The sequence below is a fragment of the Phalangium opilio genome, unplaced genomic scaffold (genome assembly GCF_054372755.1).
Source record: "Phalangium opilio isolate 3A_F unplaced genomic scaffold, DU_Popi_V2 ptg000032l_1, whole genome shotgun sequence".
Taxonomy (NCBI): domain Eukaryota; kingdom Metazoa; phylum Arthropoda; class Arachnida; order Opiliones; family Phalangiidae; genus Phalangium; species Phalangium opilio.
In genome coordinates this window covers 384,850-405,582 of record NW_028324159.1, presented here as the reverse complement: position 1 = coordinate 405,582, position 20,733 = coordinate 384,850, and positions in this window count along the sequence as shown.

The window sequence follows — 20,733 nt, the reverse complement described above, 5'->3', positions numbered from 1 at the left end:
AGGGCGTGTTCTTTGAGTCAAACTGAGTGAAAAGTGTCAAGAACATGGGGTCTAAAACGCTTAGTTTCGGAGGTACGGGCCCCCAAACATTGACCCCCAAAACGTGAAAATTGTCACAAATGTGGAATAAGACATATCATTTTGCTCATCTTGTTTAAACAATTCCAGTACCCTCCCATCTTAGAATTCTAATGAGCCATTTTCTAACAGAAGCGTATTATTAAAGGTAGAAGCGTGCAAGGACTGGTCAATAAAAGTTGGTTCAAAGTGACCAACAAAGAAGAGTTTCCAGTTAATGTATCATTTATTCGTACAGGTACAAAGTTAGCAGCAGTTTTAGAGGTATTGTTCAAAATGCCCACCATCAGCATTAGTGTAAACATGTGCCCGTCTAACGAACGATTCTTGGACATGTTGAAAGATGCTTGGAGTGTTTCGGATTGTTTCACACCCTTCAAGGTTGTCGCAAGTCGTCCACATCACGGACTTCACTCTTGTACACCAAGTCCTTGAGATGACCTCAAAGGTAGAAATCACACGGATTCAAATCGGGTGATCTCGCCGGCCACGCAAATGGTCCTCCTCGTCGAATCCACCTCAAAGGAAATGTAGCGTCGCGATGTTCTCGAACCATACGGCTGAAGTGTGGTGGCACCCCGTCGTGCATAAACCACATGTCACGTAGCAATGCTAACGGTATGTCCTCAAGTAGTTGCGGTAAAGTCTCTCTTAAATACTCGAGATATGCTTCGCCATTTAGTCTGGGTGGTAGAAAATGAGGCCCTAATAAATATGAGCCGACAATTCCGCACCACACATTTAAACTAAATTGAACTTGCTGACTCCTAACATTTGTTGCATGTGGGTTTATCTGACGCCATTCATGGTCATTGTGATAGTTAAAAATACCATTACGGGAGAAAGATGCCTCATCGTTAACTAAAAGAGCGCGTGGGAATAGATGATCTTCAACTCTAGCCACAAACCACCGGCAAACGTCTAGGCGTCTAGGATAATCTGCAGGGTTAAGAGCTTGCATCTTCGGAATGTGATACGGGTGAAACTGATGCCCTTTTAGAATTCTCCATACTTAGACGTGATTGACGCCCAACTGTCGTCCAACTTGTCTGGTACAAGTTGATGGGTCATCCTCGAACATGGTAAGAACGTCTTGTTCGATGTCCTCGATGCCTTCTTGAAGATCTCGTTCCCGATAATTTCGTTTTTGTAGTTGACCCCTGTCCCTCAAGCACCGGTCAAAAGCCTCGAATGTTCGTCTATCCGGTACGCGACGTTGCGGAAATTGTTCCTGATATCGTCTCCGTGCCTCCATAGAATTACCCCGCGTAAGTCCATATATAAGATGCCTATCCGCATATTCTGCATTAATGTACGCCATTATGTCACTACCGGAGGTTTAAGCGGCTCTGTGACTTTGTGAACAACAGCATCGTACTTTAACCGGCCACAATTTTTACGATCTGGGTAAAATCTTTTTGTTTCTGATTGTTTTACCTTCACGAAAAAATCTTATCTGGCCTAGGCTACCTTTTTTGGAGGTGGTTTGCACAAGGAGGAGTATTCTGAAAGTGCAAGCTCTTAACCATGCAGATTATCTTAGCCGCCTATTGTTTTTACCCACAATTGACCGAGCCGGACAATAAACCGGCTACAAAACGCATAGGATATGCTACTGGGGATCATTTCTGGGCTTCAGTCAGTTGGTCTAGGATTTCTTAAGAGAATTACGAAAATTTATTCACTAGGAACACTTTTCAGAAAATTAACAACAGAGAAGAAAATTGGCGAAGGCTTATTCGCGGAAGTTTTCAGAATCAAATGCCAAGGAGAATTTCTTGTCTTGAAAATTGTTTCTGTTGAGAGAATAACTCTACTGGATCGAAGCATACAACGGTTAAAGAAGTCCATTCAGAGATAATAATTTCCAAGTAGTATATACGTTATTCATTACCTTGTAATTAACCAGCTCTTGCTTTTTATTTTTAGAGAAATACATTTTTGAAAATAGGGCCCCAATTTATAATGAAGTCGAAGAGTATGTTATACATTAGGTTTTAATTACTGCAGGGGTGTGATCGTGATTTTGTCATTTAGAATCTCATAAGCTGTAGGAAAATTTCCTTGTAAACTTCTGAAAGAGTTGGCAGCTTTTCAAATAGGAGGGATGATACTTTAAATGACGACCCAGGTAATGAACGCTATATCTCGGAGAATGGCATAAACCTCCGCCTAAATTCAATTTATTTCCCTATACTTTAATTCAACCTCAGTCATTTATGATTTGTCATTGTTATTAAGGCCATTTTGAAGATAACCAACGTTATAACGTTTTTAGATCTGCTTTTGGAGACATGGATCAGAGACCCTATTCTCTAAGGTCCTTTTGGAGGAATTTCGATCCGAATCTTTTCATTTGGAGGAATTTCGATCCGAATCTTTTCATTCGGAGTTAATTTCTCAGAATGAAAGTAAAACGTATTCTGTAAGAACCTTATCCTAATCATACGGTGATAACCTCTCCGAATCATTCGGCGGTCGAAAGAGATGGCCGAATCGAGCATTCGGATAATTTACCGCCTCTCTTCCCTCCATCAATCTTAGATTCGCGGAACTTTCGCCGGAGTTTTCTAGTATTTTACCCCGTACCTTTTTGCTGGCACCTTGGCTGCGGTTCATATTTCTATTTAGTATGGCTGCTTTGTTTTTTCAACTCAAGCTTCATCGTTTGCGATTTGAATATGGTAATTGCATTGCCCGTCGCAATTTACGAGTTCAAAGGGTTTTTCGAGACTTAAAATCAAGCGTGGGCAAAATTTTAGGTTAAAGCGGGAAATGGCTTTAGCAGTGGCGGCGCCAGGGGTAGGCGACACAGGCTACAGCCTACTTTTCGTTTCAATTTGGGGGCCCATAAACGCCGTTAGGGGCCCAGCGACGCCCTGAATTTTAATGTAGTATATTTTGGCCCCACTTTCGTTGAGAAGGGAAATTCAGGGCTCCCACCAGGTCCCTAAAAGTCCCTTAAGTCCCTATTTTCCTACAAGGTCCTTAATCTACCCTAAAATTGGTATTTGGTCCTTAAATCACCCTATTTTTATAAACCTCAGAAAAAGTATAAGGGTGGCCTGAAAATGTCTTGTCTGAGATTTGACCAGAGCCCCAAATTTGCGGAGCTCGCTTCGCTCGCTCCGGTTATTTATGATTTACTTAATGTTAAATTTAAACGAATTAATTGCCTAATTTTTATAACAATAACAACTCGTGCAAAAATTATTCGAGTGGTTTTAGATTGGTTTTCATATATGTTCGCCATGTACGTTATTGCAAATGGTCAGAGAAATTTGTTCAAGTTAGTCAGGGAAAACCTGGGGAAGTCAGGGAATTTCATTCCAAAAATTTTGTACGAACCCTGTAAAGGCCCAAATTCTAGTTCAGTGGATTTTTTAAAAAACAGTAAACATGATACGAAAATAGTTACTTCTAATCAAAAAAACCTTCCTTATACATTAGAGCCAACCTATTGCTCCCTTAGAATAAGAATATAAACAAAAGATAGTCAGAAATAATATCCTATTTTGTCGAAATAAATAGAAAAGAGTAATAGGTTCCTAACTGTTTGTTTTATTTTAACAGAATATATATCATTTTGTTTTATCAGTGGTCCCTTTTTGGTTCCTACTTTTAGAATTTAGGTCCCTTTTTTACCCTATTTTTATCGTGAAAAGTCCCTTTTTCCCCTATTTATTTTTGAGATTTTGGTGGGAGCCCTGGAAATTATTAAAGCCCATTGTTTCTACTGACAAAAAGGATGTGAAAAATTTCACGTAAAAATAAACATGTCTAAGGGATCGTAAATAAACTACGTCACATTCTTATTGAGGGAGGAGGTTTCGAAATTTGTGACGGTCCGTGACAAATGGGGGGTGGTGTCAGATTTAACATTAATTTTGATACGAAGTTAGGACTGTTGTGTAGTTGAATGTAATTAAATGCGAGTGAGATTAACACTTAACCAACTCCATACATTGCATTTAGCTATTTTTATGCAAAAGGTTTTTAACAATAAGTATTCCGAGTACATAAAGACTATGTTTCAAAATCCAAATTCTTCTATTCCGTAAAAAGCAGGGGAATAAAATTATGGAACTCTATCCCACACGACATAAAAAGAATTAATTCAATATCTGTTTTTAAAACAAAGATCCTGGAATATGTCAAAGATATTGTTTAATTTTAACTAACATATTTAACTTAAACCGGACTCCTAAGTAAACCAGTTGTAAACTGATAGGAATATCCATGAAATAAAGCTATTGTTATTATTACTATTATTGTTATTAAAACCCGCGGCTGTCGAAAAAAAAATCGCAATAAATATGACGCTAGAAAATATTGATGATCTATAGAGTAATAGCATCTGCATGCCTTGGCTATGTTACACTCTATGAGAAATTAACATGGAGTGCCACTACTCTATTGGTCGAGAGAAATAACGTAACCACTTGACTACCTGGTCAGCGCTTTTTAGGATAAAAGTGAAAGCAAATATCTACCCATGTAGGATATCAGCTTTTCGATTATTTCACGCGAATCTGATTGAAAAGCGCCCAAAAAAGCGCGTTTGAAAACGGGTTCTGATTTCGCTATAGTGTTATGCTTCAGTTTTTGAAGCGAAACCTTCTTGAAAAGCTTGATGGAAAACGGGCCTTAAGGACTGCTAAATATAGAGTACGCGTAGTTTCAGCTTAAACTCTCTAATGCAACTGTTTATTCGCCACTAGCATTAGCTAGGATGAGTCGGATCCCCTTTCGGATTGAAATGGTTTCGTTTCTTTCGCACATTTTTGAAATCTGAATATCATGATCGATTAGATATTTGTCTATCAATGTCGAAACCTATAAAGTGTGCCCCTTTAACTAAGCTTTATGGAAAATGTTTTGAAGCTTACAAAAAAAGCACAGACCGGCTTTGAGTTACGATAATAAATACTCACAAACAATTTAAACAATGAATTCTAAAATTTTCTTAACAATAATTAAAAGGGGCCCATATTTGTGAAAAACCTTTAGCCTACACCAAAGAATATCCTGGCGCCGCCACTGGGCTTTAGGCCTTGGCGAAATCTACAAGGTAGATCGACGGCTTTTTGGTAGATTTAAAGGTAAAAAACGTCGTTGAATTTGGGTGTACCCCATATGAGCAGTTCCCTGTAGAGCAGTTCTCGAAATAGCAACCGCGATTCCAAAAAAACAGCGGAGTTTTTCAAAACTGCTGTTTTAAAATAGCGGCTGCTATTTTGAGAAATAGCAGTGTTTGTCTTGAGTAAATTTGGATAACAATACAGTTAAGTTTTCTGTGATCATTTAATCAGTAATGTGACCTACTAACGGATCGTGTTTTTTAACTAAACTTAAATATTGTACTGTTCTTCAGGCTGTATCAGTTTACAATTCTCATACTAGGATAGAAAAATCATTCGGGAAAGGTTATTTTATTTCGGTAGTAGATAATTGTAAACAGTAATTTTTTGGAAAAGGCATATTAAAATTCGAGAAAGGTTATTTTATTTCGGAAGTAGATAATTGTAAACAGTAATTTTTGGAAAAGGCATATTATAAGTCGAGAAAGATTATTTTATTTCGGTAGTAGATAATTGTAAACAGTAATTTTTTGGAAAAGGCATATTATAATTCGAGAAAGGGTATTTTATTTCGGAAGTAGATAATTGTAAACAGTAATTTTTTGGAAAAGGCATATTATAATTCGAGAAGGGGTATTTTATTTCGGAAGTAGATAATTGTAAACAGTAATTTTTTGGAAAAGGCGTAACATTGTTACACCAATTCCAAAATATTACTAAACAGTAACCTAACGTGACCTGACCTAATACTATTTAGTTGAAATAATCAACTTTAACCTAACCAAATTATCCATATCTGACCTATTTTTTTTGAGTTCATATAACCCAGCTGGTCCAGCTTACACCATAATAAACAACTATAGTTTTTCAACTTTTTCGCATATCTGTTTTTCCGCTCTTTAGAGAACTGCTGTAACGTTACGCCGCGTTTACGAGAACCGCTGTATGGGTAATTGCTGTAATGGGTAAACTGCCATTTCGGGAACCGCTATTTAGAGAACTGTTGTTATGAGGACCGCTATTATGAAATCCGCTCATATGGGAACTGCTCATATGAAGCTTCCCGTTGAATTTATCCTACATTTAAGGGATCATTTCGCGAGATCCAATTACTTAACAAAGATTTAACTGTTCATTTTAATATTTTTTTCTACCGGGGCTTGTAAGTTAGAGCCACCTATTTTTGACCAATTGCATCAATTATTAATAATTGCTAGATTAAATTTGGTTTTTTCGTTTAGCATCTATTTAAATTATTAAATTTTGGTAGGTGTGTAACCATTGATAGAGGGCTAATGATCTACATTAATGAATTTATCATAATCTCACGAGATCCTCACAATTGGACTATAATTTTCGATTAATTAACGTTGTTATTCTAGGTTCTCATTGCCTCATATTTAACCCTACTAAAACTTGCGCTAAGTTTCATTTGGACGAAGTTCCTATGCGCTTCCAAAAATTCGACGTATATTAACTGTTGTTTAGCGTGTACTTTAATACCCATTTTAAAAGGATATTATGAAGCAATTTAAGAATAAATAATTTTTATCAAAAAAAAAATAAATAAAAATGAAAACAAGTTGGGAAAACCAAAATATTACCTCTCCGAGTCAAGAGGTCTACTACTACAAACTTATTTACCTAGATATGGAATTATTTCACTTTTTTGAAGTAAAAATTTACGAAATATCGAAGCAGTATTCCAAACATAGCGAATGTACAGTAAAGCAGACGACATTTTACATCCAAATCTTGGACACATGGGAATCAGTCAATGGGGAAAAGAACAGGAAATGAAGTCTACGCTTCAGCTGTTTACCGTATATTCTGATAGCTACATTCACAACTGGTTTGCAGTGTAAACACTATCGCCTCGTCTCACCTCAACAATATTCTTAGTTTGCCAACATGAATGTTGAGGTTAAATAACACCAAAGCTAAATTGTAGCTGGACGCACTAATAGTCAATGCGCACCATAAATGGAATAATAAGTCTGTACCTACTACCCGTTTACCATAAGCCCTTTAACTAATCTAATTGCCACCATCTTTTCTTCTATTATAAAATCTTAACCTGATTATTTAAGAGTGTATTTAACTTTCGGCTCACTCTGAACCGTTAATGTCTCTTCATTTCAGACACGAAAATCAGAGCCAAAAGTTTACATCACCTCAGGCCTCAATTATTTACTCTTTGTTTCACTAATCCTATTCCGGATAATGCGCGCTTGTTACGCCCGCCGGAGTCTAGGTCTTAGTTTTCTTCATGTAATCACTAAACCAAGGATTATTCTATATACAGATGTAGTATAGCTTAAGTAATATATAAACAGCCATTTCAAATAACAATATTAAAAAAAATCTTTGGAATATCAAAATGAAACAGAGCTTTAAAGCTACAAAAGTACTAAATGCATCATAATTACAAAAAATACTTCCACATATTCACTTTATATTATGGAAAAAGGGAATATTAAGGCTCTGTAGGATTTCTTTACACATCAAAACCAGGCTAACTGCTAACGCGACGCACTAGTGTAACAATGGACGGACACACACAGACAAAAACATAAGCTGCTTTTTAACTCTTTCCGTATTAATTTTGAGTTGAGAAACAAGATTATCTTAAATATTAAAATAAATATAATTAATATTAAATATTTTCTTCGTCAGTTGTTTGCCTTATTGAGCGTTACATCGTTTTGATAAAGAACAATTAAACATTCTTGAGAGACCTGACTAATATTGGCGTTTGAAATGAAGCATACGCCCGTTGCGTCGCCTTACTCAAATAGGTAGTATATAAGGGTTTCGAATCGCAGCTATAGATAAGAACATCGCAATTGCGTGAACCTTGGCGGAAGACCCCGTCAATGGAAGGCTAGACGTTTCTCGTAACCCTAGCCGATCGCCGCGTATGTCTTAACCTTGAGGATGATGGTGGTGTTAGAAGCCAGGTGTGCAGACTGGTGTGCATGTGGGATGGACAAAGAATAGAAGATGGTGGTGTTTAGAAGCCAGTAAGTACAGACTGGTGTCCATGTGGAATGGACAAAGACGAGAAGGTGGTGGTGTTTAGAAGCCAGTAAGTACATACTGGTGTCCATGTGGAATGGGCAAAAGACTAGCAGATGGTGGTGTTTAGAAGCCAATAAGTTCAGACTAGTGTCCATGTGGGGTGGACAAATGAACAGAGTTGTTAAACAGGCAATGGAGTAATAGCCTGTAAGTCGAATACAATTTCCGGGACTGTAAATGCGGTCTGGAAATTGAATACACGTTTGCTCCGATTTGCAAACTGCGAACGCGGTCACGTGGGTGTAACAACGGACAGACAGACACACAGACAGACACACAGACACGTCGAAATTAGAACCTCTCCGTGACATACGTCACTCGGAGAGGTAAAAAGGACTTGTTTCTATCTTAAGAAAAGAAATCGAAAAAGAGAAAATTTTCTTTGTATTGAATGTGTTCCCAATACAAAGACCCTTTCTCAAAATTTCCACTCCTTGGGAAAAACCAAAGTTTCCATCCTATCAATTTGAAAGCGCGCCAAATAAAATTGTCCAATAAAGAAAAAGTGGGCGTCAAAAAGTACCACGTGGCTTAAAGTAAGTGATGTCCATTTGGATTGAGAGAAAATTTTCGAAGTATCCGAATGACGATAAGGATTGGGGTTAGAGAATACGGTTTTTTCGGTCCACTCCGAATGAGGCCGATCCGAATCATAAGGATTCGGAGTGATCCGAATGATTTTCCAATTTTAGAGAATAGCCTCCATGGATTTAGGAGGAGAAATAGGTCGATTTCTTTTCCGTTCAGGACAGTTTGGCTTAATGTGGCCTAATTTCCCACATTTATGGTATCTAATAGTCATGCTACTTGAGCTTCTAGACGATCTAGTTTCCGTTCAGGTTTCCTGACTACAAGCCGTAGGCTTAATCCGAGAACTACTTTCGCTTACGGTATTTCTAGTAGAACTCCTAGAATCCCTACGACAAGCATTAAGTCTAGATTCAATTCTTTGAGCATGTAGACTTAACTCAGAAATAGTATCATAACTTCTATGTAAATTAATCAAAAATGTCTTGATTAGAATCAAGTCCTAAAAAGTATCGATAAGACTGAGGTTATCACTTGTCTGAAGGATCAGATATTAATTTTTCTTTTTAATTGAAACTTAAATGCATACTTAAGAAAAAACAACGTTCTATTACCGTTTTCCGTTGAAATAACTTATTTTACAGGTAATCAATTTCAAAAATTTACTTATCTCGGGTTTTCGGGCACAAATCCATTCCCCCAAAACATTTTATCATTACATTAATTACTTTTGAGAGAGTACGTGTATGACATTGAGTTCTAAAAGGTTCCCTCATTTGTGCCCGGCATGCTTCGCAGTGGATACGTTTTAAAACAATGGCGGAAAATTAAGTAGGGACAGTTAGATTTTTACTCGTGGTTATGCAAAATGATGTAATGTCTAGTGTACTTCAGTCAACAGTCATACTGTTCATTCTCATAGCTCAGGACATGATTAATGCTGCTCACTACGGAACAGGAAAATTTGGTCTCGCCGAATTGGTCTCGCCATTTTGGTCTCGCCGATTTGGTCGCGGGACTAATTGGTCTCACCGATTTGGTCTCGGTACTATTTGGTCGCGTGATTTTTTGGTCTCGGGACTATTTGGTCTCGTGATTTTTTGGTCTGGGGACTATTTGGTATCGTGATTATTTGGTCTCGGGACTATTTGGTTTCGTGATTATTTGGTCTCGGGACTATTTGGTATCGTGATTATTTGGACTCGGGACTATTTGGTTTCGTGATTATTTGGTCTCGGGACTATTTGGTATGGTGATTATTTGGTCTCGTGACTATTTGGTATCGTGATTATTTGGTATCGTGATTATTTGGTATCGTGATTATTTGCTTACCTAATTAGTTGCCTTCTTTTCAAAAGCAATGGTCCCAATAATTCGTTGCCACCTTTTCTAAAATATTCTCCTATTAATTAGTTGCCACCTTTTCCTAAATATTCTCCTATTAATTAGCTGCCACCTTTCCAAAATATTCTGCTATTAATTAGCTGCTACCTTTTCCAAAATATTCTGCTATTAATTAGCTGCTTCCTTTTCCAAAATATTCTCCTATTTATTAGCTGCCACCTTTTCCAATACATTCTCCTACTAATTAGCTGCCACCTTTTCCAAAATATTCTCCTAATAGTTAGCTGCCACCTTTTCCAAAATATTCTGCTATTAATTAGCTGCCACCTTTACCAAAATATTCTCCTATTTATTAGCTGCCACCTTTACCAAAACATTCTCCTACTAATTAGCTGCCACCTTTTCCAAAATATTCTCCTATTTATTAGCTGCCACCTTTTCCAAAACATTCTCCTACTAATTAGCTGCCACCTTTTCCAAAATATTCTCCTATTTATTAGCTGCCACCTTTTCCAAAACTTTCTCCTACTAATTAGCTGCCACCTTTTCCAAAACGTCCTCCTACTAATTAGCTGCCACCTTTTCCAAAATATTCTCCTAATAGTTAGCTGCCACCTTTTCCAAAATATTCTGCTATTAGTTAGTTGCCACCTTTTCCAAAATGTTCTCCTATTTATTAGCTGCCACCTTTTCCAAAACATTCTCCTACTAATTAGCTGCCACCTTTTCCAAAACATTCGACTAATAATTAGCTGCCACCTTTTCCAAAATATTCTCCTAATAGTTAGCTGCCACTTTTTCCAAAATATTCTCCAATTAATTAGCTGCCACCTTTTCCAAAATATTCTCCTATTTATTAGCTGCCACCTTTTCCAAAACATTCTCCTACTAATTAGCTGCCACCTTTTCCAAAACCTTCTCCTACTAATTAGCTGCGACCTTTTCCAAAACGTTCTCCTACTAATTAGCTGCCACCTTTTCCAAAATATTCTCCTAATAGTTAGCTGCCACCTTTTCCAAAATATTCTCCTAATAGTTAGCTGCCACCTTTTCCAAAATATTCTCCTAATAGTTAGCTGCCACCTTTTCCAAAATATTCTCCAATTAATTATCTGCCACCTTTTCCAAAATAGCTCATATTAATTATCTGACACCTTTTCCCAAATATTTCTATTATTGCTAGTAAATTGTTCGTGGTAAGAGGCGGGCTTTTATTACTCATATAAATAATCTTCTTACCTCCAAACAAGGTTGGGTTGGGTTAGGTTCCGAGACCCATTTCTCTCGAGACCCAATTGTCCCGAGACCCATTTGTCCCGAGACCCATTTGTCCCGAGACCCAATTGTCCCGAGACCCATTTGTCCCGAGACCCATTTGTCCCGAGACCCAATTGTCCCGAGACCCATATGTCCCGAGACCCAATTGTCCCGAGACCCATATGTCCCGAGACCCAATTGTCCCGAGACCCAATTGTCCCGAGACCCAATTGTCCCGAGACCCATTTGTCCCGAGACCCAATTGTCCCGAGACCCAATTGTCCCAAGACCCAATTGTCCCGAGACCCATTTGTCCCGAGACCCAATTGTCCCAAGACTTATTTGTCCCGAGACCAAATCGGCGAGACCAAAACGGCGAGACCAAATCGGCGAGACCATAACGGCGAGACCAAATTGTCGCGTACCGTGCAAAATGATGTAATGTCTAGTGTACTTCAGTCAACAGTCATACTGTTCATTCTCATAGCTCAGGACATGATTAATGCTGCTCACTATTTCTCTCTCTAGTTTCAAACAATGGTTAGAGACCATTCAGTGCCGCAGGTCGCACATGAATATATTTCAACTACAGTTTACATCAATTCTCCGTGGTCGTACTATTAGAGGTTTAAGCACTAATTTGTTCAGAACATGTCTCGAAAGTGTGCTTGTTGTAAGTTTTTAAAGCAGTGTTGCCAATGTGTGGGTAATTTCCCACATTAGGTTTGGTTTTAGGCTCTGTGGGGAAAAAGTAATATTTTTCCGAAATCAAATGTCGGAATTTTCCTGTTCAAGGGTTAATAGTGCAAAATTTTCAAAAATTTATCCGGTTTAAAAATTTCAAGCGACATTTTGAAATAAATTCGGTGATTTTAAGTTTGGCACTGAAAAAAAAGCATATTTTGAGAATTTTAAAGCTTTATAGCATTTGTACATATTGTCAAAGCCATGCGGAGTGATATTCCATATTAAACTTAGTATGATAAAATAGTCCAGATAAATATGACTGTAAAAACGGGGGTGTGGGAAATGCGGCAAATTTTTAAAATGGAAGTGAGAACATCCACTTTCTAACATTAGCAACACTGATTTGAAGGTTTTGGTCATGGCTAAACAGACCGCTCGTTCAGTTTTTTATTGTTTTAAAGCTTATTTTGACATGTTATCTCTCAAAAGTAATTAATGTAATGATAAAATGTTTTGGGGGAATGGAATTGTGCCCGAAAACCCGAGATAAGTAAATTTTTGAAATTGATTACCTGTAAAATAAGTTATTTCAACGGAAAACGGTAATGGAACGTTGTTTTTTCTTAAGCATGCATTTAAGTTTCAATTAAAAAGAAAAATTAATATCTGATCCTTCAGACAAGTGATAACCTGAGTCTTATCGATACTTTTTAGGACTTGATTCTAATCAAGACATTTTTGATTAATATCTGCTCCTTCAGTCTTCATTTTAATTAAGATTGTTAAGAAACTGTTTTACATTTTCAAAGTCTACACTAAGCAGAAACATATAAAAAGGGGACCGTAACTTTAGCTCAATCAGTCATTTATTTATAATGATACTCCAAAAAATAAAAACGTAACTCATTGAAAGTTGGTATTCTTATTGTAATTAACATAATACAATTTTTTACAACCCTTTGAAACGCAAGGCGCTCCCCTAAAAATTCCACAAATAGGACCAAATTGACAGTTTTACACAATTTTTTAAAACGCTGATTTATGTCTGTTTAACCTTTAGCTCAAACTTTTCATAAGCCCAATATGAAATTCGGATATCCTTAAAACTTCTCAAAGACGATCCGAGATTATCAATTTCAAACTTTTTTGTAGCATTAACTAACGTCTGTTTGATATTAAGCTTATAAACCTTAAACACAATATAGTCAGGACAATGCCGACTCAATTTATAAGGGCTACCCTAAAAGTCCACAAAGGTGATCCAAGATTGTTAATACGCCTAAAAAGTGCCCTCTTCAAAATATGTAGCCGGGGAAAAGAGAGCGTGATCGAGTGGGCCATGCTAGTGGGCACTTTGGTAGTAAGTAACGGGGGTTGGGACTCCAGGGATAGCCCGCTCCATCACGCAGTCGACAACGCAAAGCAACTCGCGCCAGCGTGGGAAATAAGGCGGTAACACAGGGCAAATGACGAGTTTAAAAATTGCCTGGTCCAGTTCAAAAATAGGGGGGGGGGTTAGTGGTCCACGAGACTACTAAAAAATTCAAGGGTAACCAGAGTCCACACATTAAAATTCTAATATTTTAATTATCCACTTCTTAAGCTTAGCAGACGACGTGCTCTGGCCAATGGTCACGGACCAGTTTATTTAATCCAAGTCAGGAGGGTCTCTGGGAGTCTGGGGTACGTTCAGTAACGAAAATCTCAAGGAAATCGCGGTTTTCTTGATGTGTGGTTGATGGGCTCGAGACGTCACAGTGACGTAAAAGGCTGTTGAACGGAAAAGTGACACTTTGAAGTTAGCGCTGGTTTAGAAAATGGAGTTGGGGAAACGTCTTACTGGCCCTCAAAACGTTACGAAGCGCAAATGGCTCTTTTCAAGTATAAACGAGCTTACAAATAATGAAATTGTTTAAGAAAATTATGTCTATTTGAATGGTAGAAGTAGTTTTGTAATGAAAACTAATACAATTACTGTAGGAATAACATTATTGGAATTTAATTTTTAAATCCCGCGCCAACTTTTCGTCTGTCAAGTGTTCATCAGTCAAACGCTACGTCACGCCATCAAAAAAACCATATCGATTAGATGGTTTTTTTGATGGGCAAGCGCTAAGCTTCATGACGTCAAAACCGGAAACGCGAAAAAGCGTACAGTAGGAAAAATCTCACATCGTTTAGTGAGAGGGTTACTGAACGTACCCCTGGCCTAATGTCCAGTTTAAAAAAACCCTTATTTCCCACCCTGACTCGCGCTATAGCAAGCAGCTGGCGACGTGTTGCGCGTGATCGAGTAGGCTATGGTCCGGTCAAAAGAAATCTTCAGTTCAGCGTTGTAAATAAGGCGGTGGCACAGGGAAAATGACCAGTTTAAAAATTAAATCGGAGGGGGAGCAGTGGTCCACAGGACCACTAAGGAAATTCTAGGGTAACCAGGGTCCAGAGACTCCAGACATTATCTCAACTATTTTAATTACCCACTTCTTTAGTTTAGCAGACGCCGCGCCCTGGTCAATGGTCATGAACCAGTTCATTTATTCCAGGGCAGGGGGGGTGGGTCGCTGGCCCAATGTCTAGTTTTAAAAAAATCCCTATTTCCCACCCTGCTTCAGTTGGGAGTCTGACTCCTGGAGCTCCTAAAGTCCAGAGATGCATATGACAAGGATTCATTTCTCATAAGCGAGAATGGCCAGCTCTGTTGTGTTAGAGACAGCCTGGCAGCCTGGTATTTGTTTACTTCTCAGTCAGCTGGGTTTTTACCTTTAAAAGTTAATACAGCCCTTTGAATTTAAATAACTAGAAATGAGAAATGTTATTAAATGAATAAATCTATACGGTTGCAGTTGTGTCGAAATGAGAGCAATTAAAAATGTGTCTTTGATATTTAGCTCTGATAATTTCAGAAACTTAATAAAAAAGTAGTGTTATGTATTTAACCAGTATTTATTTTATTGAAATTTATTAATAATTATTTAATTAAAAAAATTGTAATACTATTTTATGTTTTAAATTTTACAAATAAAATTCAAAACAGTAAACATAGGGCAAAGGTTATATTGTATTATAAATAGCCAGTGGGATTGATTTTAGCTATATCGCAATTAGAGCTCGACATTTTCTATCCATTATCCACAAGTTAGTAATTAATTTGAATGAAAATAGGTGGATATCTTTTATTAATAATTGGGAAATAATGCACACACTTTACATTTAAATTTTAGAAGTTAATTTATTATTTACTTTTTGTATATAATATTCAGCATTAATTTCACTAAGGAAATAAACTAATTACCTACGAGGAATTAACTAGTATATATGTTTAAAATTATAATTTAATCGTTTCAAAACTAATATGGTTTTGAACCGGTCTTTGTAATTTAGTTATTAAAATTTGTGATTATCGATTGGTCAATATTGAAAATTAACCAATGGTGGAACTAATTTTTTTTAAACTCAATGAAACTGAAATATCAATGAATAATCTACCGAAAGAGGTATCAACCTATTATTTTTTTTCAAAAGAAGGTAAATAAGGATTGGATGGCTTGCTGCTTCAAACAAGATTTTTAACCATGAATAGAATATTTTGTTAATTTTAGTCAAATTTAGATATTCGGTAATCGAGTTGATATGAATAAAGCCCTTTTTGCTCATGTCTATTTTAAACTTTAATCACAGATTTCGCTTACCATTTTACAAGCATAATAAACACTACTGAAGGGCGCAAATCTATCTGTGATCGGTAATGGTGACCAATATAGCAATTTGCCCAATTAATCAGTTTGAACTTCATTTGCACATTTCTATTCGTTAATTTGAAATGTTGCGAGAAATTTGAATGGAATGTAAGTAGATATCTCTTTCAGAAGATAATTTTTGATGTTGATATTTAAGATTCATTGAGTTAAAAAAATTGGTATTGGTATTTCAAGTAAGCTTAGATATCAACATCGGTGAATTTACGATATGGGCTTATGATGGTAGTCTGTCTATAAGATTAAATCGTTACTTTAAGTGTCACTAGACTACCTCCAAAATCGAGAGTTAGTAACTTTATAACCATCTCCTAGTCACAGGATATCCGAGGGTCAATTTTTTATATCATATGACATGTGATAATCTATGACATGTGATACTATAGCTCAGTCAACTTTTGGCAAGGCCTAATACCGTTTTTCTTGACTTTCGCGGTCAAATTCCTTTTAAAGCATAGATCATATAGTATCCACCCTTGATTTTCATTACGCAACACACGTTGGATTCGTAAACCTCGACATGCACAACGATTAGAAGCATTAAAATGCAAAAACAACACACTGACCGCATACATTTTTGGTAAATAACAGAGTCACTACAGCTGTTTTCGGGGCTGAACGAGCGACCGAGAGGGCGTAAAAGAAAAAGCCTCCGGCGGCCGGTCTCTTAAAGGGGGTAGTTTCGAGGGAACGAAATTCAAATGGAAGGCGCGTCCCTTCAACAAAAAACATTGAATTCGTTAATACGGACGTTTTAGGCAATTATAATATTGAAATTTTATACAATTAAGTAATATTTTAGAAAACTAAGCACTACTTTCAAAGTCTAAACTTTAAAAAACGACGATACGAGAAGGCGAAGTAACAACAAGAGGTAAACATTTTTATAAATGGCAAAAATTAACGGTAAGCCAAGGCTTAGCGCAATTTCACCGCCTTAAAGAAAGTGCCAAGTTTAGAAATAGATGTGGGACAATAAAAAGGTGGAAAATTATGAAATTAGGCTTATATTAAAGCTTGAAACCTACTTTATATTATATTTAAAATCCATCCATGAGCAAATCCTCAAACAATATGAAAATGGCAACATCATGGAGATTTTAAAAAATGTATTTATTAATTTAAATATAAGCAGACTCTTTCGGACCGCGGTCCCTCTTCAGCTGCAACTTTGACAATAATGCGATAAAATTATACGAACGAGAACTAACAGTTTTTTTACATATGTTTTTTTAGCAATACTACATCATATCGTCTTACTCTAAATTTTTTTATATATATATTCTTTTTTTAACTAAAAACCTCCCCACCCATTTATATTTATTGATCCTCAGTCTAAATTTAAGTTGTATATCCTTAGGATAAAGGCATCGAGTAAAAAAATCCAACTGTGTCAGGAATATACATCAAGTTTAAAGACAATAAAGCATAAAATATGTTAATATACATTCAAAATAATTTTAATATTTGTGTACCAAAATGAAAATATTCATTTCAGGGCAAAGTCCCTCTAAATTAATTTAAACAAGTTGGGAAAACCAAAATATTACCTCTCCGAGTCAAGAGGTCTACTACTACAAAGTTATTTACCTAGATATGGAATTATTTCCCTTTTTTGAAGTAAAAATTTACGAAATATTGAAGCAGTATTCCAAGTATAGCGAATATACAGTAAAGCAGACGACATTTTACATCCAATAAGGATAAATCTTGGATACATGGAAATCAGTTAATGGCAAAAAGAACAGGAAATGAAGTCTACGCTTCAGCTGTTTACCCTATATTTTGATAGCTACATTCACAACTGGTTAGCAGTGTAAACACTATCGTCTCGTCTCACCTCAACAATATTCTTAGTTTGCCAACATAAGTGTTAACGTTAAATAATACCAAAGCTAAATTGTAGCTAGACGCACTGATAGTCAATGCGCACTTTAAAGAGAATAAAACTCTGTAGCTTAGCCCTACTAATCTAATTGCCACCATGATGTTTTCTTCTATTATAAAATCTTAACCTGATTATTTAAGAGTGTATTTAACTTTCGGCTCACCAGGGAGGAGAGACTTGAGAGGGAGTGTTAAAGTGAATAGGCACGTTCTTTCGCATCGTGGCTAAAATCGTCTCTCTCTGGCGCTGACTCAGGGACTCATGGCGGTGTCCGCGCGCATGCGTCAAATTTAAAAACCGGCTTTGAACTAGAAGGGGAAGGTCGTGTTTGAATTTCTGCCATGGTTAACTATAAGAAGTGTTGTTTTCTAATTGTTCAAGTAACCCCAAGTATTTAACAAGACCCGACATGGTAAATATCGTTTTCAAACCATTTCCCAAACCAAAAACAAAGCTTGAAATTTATTGAAAGTGAATAGAAGCTCGTGGAAATCGGTCTTCCACTAGCTAATATCCATCTTTTACTTTTTTAAGTCTGGGTTTTTGGCTTTGGAAACGTGTGGAAGGATATTCCTTTCATATATTTTTAAGCGAATACCTTGAATCATTCCTACAACCGTTACAAAAACAATTTGGCAATTTTATTAAGCCTCGGTTTCCTCCCAACAGACGTTGCTTTTTGGTTGAACAGAGTGAGTGGGGTAACAGTCGATGGAAACGGAAGCTGGCGGCAGAGAGAATTTTTAAATTCACTCTGCTGGCGGTAGTAAACGACGTCACTCGCGCCTGCGCGTTAGCTAAAATTGTGGAACGGAGATAAAAATTCCTACCCCCACTTTCTTTCCCATTTGCCACTGTATGACGGTTTTTTTAGCATTAGATCAACACTCCCTCTAACGTTCCTTACTCCCTGGGCTCACTCTGAACCGTTGATGTCTCTTCATTTCATACATGAAAATCAAAACCCAAAGTTTACTTCACCTCAGGCCTCAATTATTTACTCTATATTTCACAAAGCTTATTGCAAGTAATACTAGATATGCCCGCCGGAGTCTAGATCTTAGCTTTCTTCATGAAATTACTAAACCAAGGATTATTCTATATACAGATGTAGTATAGCTTAAGTATTATATAAACAGCCATTTCAAATAATAATATAAAAAAAAATCTTTGGAATATCAAAATGAAACAGAGCTTTAAAGCTACAAAAGCACTAAATGCATCATAATTACGAAAAATATTTCATCATATTCACTTTATATTAAGGATAAAGGGAATATTATGGTTCTGTAGGATTTCTTTACAGATCAAAACAAAACGAACTTCTAACGCAGCGCACTGCGGCACTAGTGTAATAACGGACCGACACACACAGACAATAACATAGACTGCTTTTTAACTCTTTCCGTATTAATTTTGAATTGAGAAACAAGATTATCTTAAATATTAAAATAAATATAATTAATATTTAATATTTTCTTCGTTAGTTATTCGCCTTATTGAACGTTACATCGTTTTAAAAAAGAACAATTAAACATTCTTGAGAGACTTGACTAATATTGGCGTTTTAAATGAAGCATACGCCGGTTGCTTCGCCTTACTAAAATAGGTAGTATATAAGGGTTTCGAATCGCAGCTATGGATAAGAACAGCGCAATTGCGTGAACCTTTGGTGGAAGCCCCACCTTAGGGAGGCCGGACGTTTCTCGTAACCCTGGCCGATCGCCGCGTATGTCTTAACCTTGAGGATGCTGATGGAGTAGAAGCCAGGTGTGCAGACTGGTGTCCATGTGGGATGGACAAAAACAATGACCAGAAGATGGTGGTGTGTAGAAACCAGTGTGTACAGACTGGTGTCCATGTGGGATGGACAAAGACTAGAAGATGGTGGGGATTAGAAGCCAGTGTTTACAGACTGGTGTTCCATGTGGGATGGACAAAGACCAGAAGATGGTGCTGTGTAGAAGCCAGTGTGTACAGACTGGTGTCCAAGTGGGATGGACAAAGACTAGAAAATGGTGGTGTGTAGAAGCCAGTGTGTACAGACTGGTGTCCAAGTGGGATGGACAAAGACTAGAAAATGGTGGTGTGTAGAAGCCAGTGTGTACAGACTGGTGTCCATGTGGCATGGAAAAAGAGCCTAAATGATGGTGGACTATAGAAGCCAGTGGGTAAAGACTGGTGTCCGTATGAGATGGACAAATGGCCAGAGGATGGTGGTGTTAGACAGGTAAGTAGCTATGGTAAGTGGAATACAATTTTCCAAATTTCCGGGAACTGTAAATGCGATCCGGAATTTGGGAAAACGTTTGCTCCGATTTGAAAACTGCGAACGCGGTCCCCTGGGGTGTAAGTCAATAACAACAGACAGACACACACACAGACAGACAGACACACAGACAGACAGACACGTCGAAATTAGAACCTCTCCGTGACATACGTCACTCGGAGAGGTAAAAATTACATATCTACGCTTTTTCAAGAACAATTAGATTTTCCAAAAACATTTTATCATGAAATTAATTGTTCTTGAAAAAGCGTAGATATGTAATTTTTCAATTATTTAGAGGGTCTAGATCGATTAACAGTAAAATCAGTTGATTGAATTAAATATTGATTAAGGATTAAAGGAATAAAAATAATTAAAAAAAATTGCAATATCTGAAACTTCAGTCAATTGATAAACCTCACACATATCGTTTGTTTTTTCGGCCTTGGTCCAAACCAAGACGTTTTTATATAATATCTGTCACTTCAGTCTTAATATAATTAAATTTTGAATAATAATGTTTGCTTTACCGTCATACATTTGCACTCTAATATATAATAGTGCATTCAAACACCATATATGCTGTTTTTTCCAGTGCCAAAAAAGACATCATTTAGGGTGTACTTTAACCCCATTTCTATGATCAATTCACGCCATTTACTTATATTATTTGCAAGTATTAAGGAAATATTAGGCATTTATGCACCATTTACAGTGGCTTTTAACATCTTTTTTAGACAATCTGTTGAATTTCTAATATTTCTT